Raw genomic sequence first — 4,307 nt, 5'->3', positions numbered from 1 at the left:
TACTCAGTCGAATATCCATCACACATGATTAAAATGTAAATTTCCTTTCTAACCAGTACAACATATGCCTTAACCAGAACTGGGCCCAGCTCATGAACTTTGGTACAAATCTGACCCACATAAACACTCGGCAGTACTCATAACTAAGCCAAAAATGGCAGAAGAAGGCCATATCAGCCCAAATGTGTCTTTTTATGTAGTAGCTGTATACTACAGCATCCATATAAAAACATAATAATAATAAGATAATAACATCACAGGAGTCAGCTGAGGTAGTTTGGGCATCTGACTAAGATGCCTCCTACTTGTCTCCCTTTGGAGGTTTTTCGGGCACGTCAAATTTGGAGGAGGCCCCAGGGCAGACCCAGAACTTGCTGAATAGATAATTTATTTCATCATGTCTGGGAACACCTTGGGAGGAGCTGGAAAGCCAAAAGTCTGTTTAATATCAAACATTCTGAAATCACATCTAGCAGGATGTTAGGTCACTACAGGCTCACTTAATTGCTAATCCACCAGTGTATATGTTTTTTTATGTGATTTAGCACCATTTAGTCTAATCTGTTCTGAAAGAGGAGATGATCAGAGGAGCAGAATTTCTGCCGTTGTCATTGGAACCAGGACTGAAGAATGGATACAGTTTCTCTGTGAAGGAGCAGCCAGTAAAAGAATAAAGAAGAAATGCCGCCTCAACATTATAGAAGGATACCAGACCCTCTTCATAATCCACAAACACTCGCACCTTCTGAGGATGATAATTCACAGAAAGTAGTATGGGATTGCTATCAAGGGCTGAGTACTCTCTACTGTCTTGAAAACGTATCGCCCAGTATCCATTCTCCGGGTTTAGTTTGATCTCTCCCCTCCTGTTGACCGACTCTCTGGCCATTCCAAGTCCAACCAGTCTTCCCTTTAACCTGAATGTAAAAGTAAAATCTTCCACAGGAGAAGCTCTGCTTTCCTAAGACATTAATTGCCGTGTCAAATCTCTTTAAATCGTTTTCTTTCCACACGTCACCACTATGTACTTGTTTTCCATCATCAGACAGTATGAGTGCTGGATGAGCTGTATCGGGATCCAGAGTCACCTCCACTGAAAACTGGTGAATGCTATTCAGCTCAGCATCCTGCAGCTTCTTCATTACATTTCTTATAGCCTCTGTCAGCTCAGTCACGGCTGTGACCACAGCTGTCTTCGTAAGTCCTCCATATACTGCAGGACAAATTTTCCCTTCTGTCCAGTCTTTGGTGGATGGAGCAGCACTATGGGATGAGTAGCTGTGGAGGAAATGGTAGTGGTTTTTAGAGCGTGAGAGCTGCTCCACATCAGCATGCCACTTCATCAGCTTTGAGATCTCCTGCTCCAGTCCTTCAATAAAACTCAGTCTTTTTCTTTGTTTTTCTCTGCTTCTCCTCAATCATGCTGACGAGCTCTACTTGGGCTCTTTCCAGAGACTGAGTCAGACTAGTGAACATCTGATTGCCAACTGCTATCTCTCTATGTGCAGCATCTTCACTAAGCTTTACAGCGTGTTTGAGCTCCTGAATCTTCAGTTGTCTCTGCCAGGTCATCTGCTGAATTTTGTCCTCCATTTGCTCAAGTTCTGTTCTTTTTTCCTCATATGCATCTTTCAGAGGAATCACCTGGTGAAGTCTGTGACTAGAAGCCATGCAAGACTGACATATGGGTATTTGTTTGTTCTTGCAGTAGAGCTCCAGAGGTTTGTCATGCTCAGGGCACATGCTGTCAGCACCCTGTTCCACAGAATCAAGAAGAAGCTGGTGAGTTTTCCAACCTGATACTGTTTGATGAAGATAAAGTTGCAAAAAACAAATTAGACTCGTCAGGCTAAGTGTGAACAACAGGCAGGTCTTTAAGGATATCCGTTTGGGTTCGGCAGGAGCATTGTCGGAAACTCCTGGTGTCACAGCATGTTGTTGTGAGGTGGCTTTCTTTCCAGTTGACTGTCTGAACTGGACAGCCATCTCAGATATGAAAGTATTCACCCCAAGCTTATATTTCTTATCCACTCGCTCTTTGCACATTGGACACTGGCGCTGGGGATTTGATTTCGGATGGTGCATAATGCAGTTTTTGCAGAAGTTGTGACAGGATCAGTGAATACATCCAGACAAATGCAGCACCAAAGCTGCTCTTCCATCAGTCGATAGTTGGCAGAAGACATGTTGATAATCTGCAAGCAAACGGAGTGAATCATGGTCTGTTGACTTGTGATGCTCCTTGCTTCTCTAATTTAGTTCTGATCTCATCTTTTGGGTTTTCACGTTCTGCACTGGCTTGCTTTACTTTGATACATATATGTTTGGTTAGCTGTTACTCCTTCCTGCAGATACTGCCTGTTTTTCATTGCAGAGGCATTCTTAGGACATTGACACATTTGGGTTTAGCCTGGCCCAGAGTTTCACTCAATAGTAGGGCAATATTTACATTATTTCAGAGTAAAATAACTAAAGGATGTGACACTCGTGCAGGTATGCAGTATGCATGTGCTTGACTGTTTGCTGGTAGTACTTTGTTCAGTATTTACATCTAACCCGCTCTCATACCTTGTTCTGACAATACCTCTGACTTTCTTGTACTCTCCTCTTCGTCACGTCTCAAGCTCTTTTGGTTTCTGCTTGTTTTTATCACCTGCCATCATAAGCATTCATTGAATACGTTGACACACACATCTTTGCATAACACACTGATGTGTAAATAAAAAAAATACACAACTAATACTCTAATAATTGATTTTTTAAATAAATCAACTCTAAGTGCTCTCAGTGAGTTTAAACATTTTGAGTGAGATTTATTTAATAGTGAAGTATTCTGTAAATGTTAACATTAGCAGCAACATAGAGCTTATATGTTTACAGCATATTATATATTACATCACTGGATGTCAGGATTCAGGTATATTCCATTGCTTTCTTTGGGCAAACTAACTGTGAAAGATTGTCAGGAATCATTGTTTCCGAACGGTTGCACAAAGTGAAACTTTGAAAAAAGGAGAAACTGTTGCTGCTGGGGTCTTAGATTACTCTGTGAAACTATGATAATGGACTTAATGAAAAGATGCTCTGAGCCCGATGCAGAGCTGTACCGCTCAGTCACTGTCTGGGCATGTTGTTTCTGTGGCAGAGAAGGTGTTTGTGCAGGATGCAGACATGGAGACGCTCGGTCAAGGGTGTTTTTGGCTGCATATGCACAAAAGATTTTTGGTCTTGTTCTCAGGGGAGAACCTAGGATTGTTGTTTGGTCCTCACATTTTAAATACATTTTTTCCTTAACCCACCTCACAGGAAGAACAAAATAAAGGGATCAGTGGATAATATGACCACCACACCAGCGATAATATGTACTTTAACTTCAACTCAAAATGAAGAGAAGCAGCACAACAAAATGTCTGTTCTTTAAACCCTTGTAAATGAACTACTTTCTGGTGCTCTCTGCTATTGGCACGCTTATCAAAAGCTGGATGACTAAAGTTTTGGGTACCTGTATAAAAAGCGCAGTTTTTAAAATAGTATGATGAAAAGTGGCCAAGCAGTCCACGTAAGGTTCACAGGGAATAGGAGTATTTGTCATTGTCCCATCAGCTGAAGTGCTCATGACTCTCATACAGAGATCCGTGCCAGGCAGCCTACACTTCTCATTTATTTGCTAATGATCACCGATGATTAACGCATTGCGTTGTGATGTCAGACAAACAAAAGTCTGGACGGCAACTTGCTGTTGGTTGATTAGCCAACAAAATAGACAAATTAGTCGCAAAAATATCCGCAGACCCGACACCGTCTTCCAGTGAGAACTCTACCGTGTCAACGACTGGGGACAGTAGCACTGCAGATTTTAGGCACAAAAAAGGTCGGACTTTCCAAGCAAGCTGGAAAGGAAATGGATAGATGGATAGCCTACGATGCTACAAAAAACTAAGTATTTTGTGAGGGTTGCACTGTTGGATTGTGGATTTTGTTTTTCCTTTATCTTCATCGGAGCTTTTTGCGTTAGGTTACATTGACAGTAACCTCTAGAATGGATCACCAGTGTGTAGGCTGTGTGCATTTGTGAAAGACAGCGTGTGCGTCTGTGCCTGCTCTCATACAAAACCCTCTTCTTGCCTCTTTTCAAGTCTACACTTTTGACTATTTACTTGCATACACATGTTAGATCGAACAACAGTGGCACAATAGTGACAGAACTCACCTGTATGTGTTGGATTTCACCGTCTTTCTGGAAATCTTATGAGTGTCTGCAGTGCTCCGGCTCACAGCAGACAGGTGTAGCTCCTCCCGGAAAACAA

At 42.0% G+C, this 4,307-nt stretch overlaps 1 pseudogene; it reads right to left on the bottom strand.

Moving 5' to 3' along the window:
• Window positions 1–254: 254 nt before the first annotated feature.
• Window positions 255–4,238, bottom strand: LOC140282709 (E3 ubiquitin-protein ligase TRIM21-like; annotated as a pseudogene).
• Between the last annotated feature and the right edge of the window lie 69 nt (window positions 4,239–4,307).

Source organism: Leuresthes tenuis, unplaced genomic scaffold (assembly GCF_036924035.1).
Source record: "Leuresthes tenuis unplaced genomic scaffold, fLeuTen1.0.hap1 SCAF_23, whole genome shotgun sequence".
Taxonomy (NCBI): Eukaryota; Metazoa; Chordata; class Actinopteri; order Atheriniformes; family Atherinopsidae; genus Leuresthes; species Leuresthes tenuis.
Note: the sequence above shows the minus strand (reverse complement) of the source record. Positions and strands in the feature narration are given on the sequence as shown.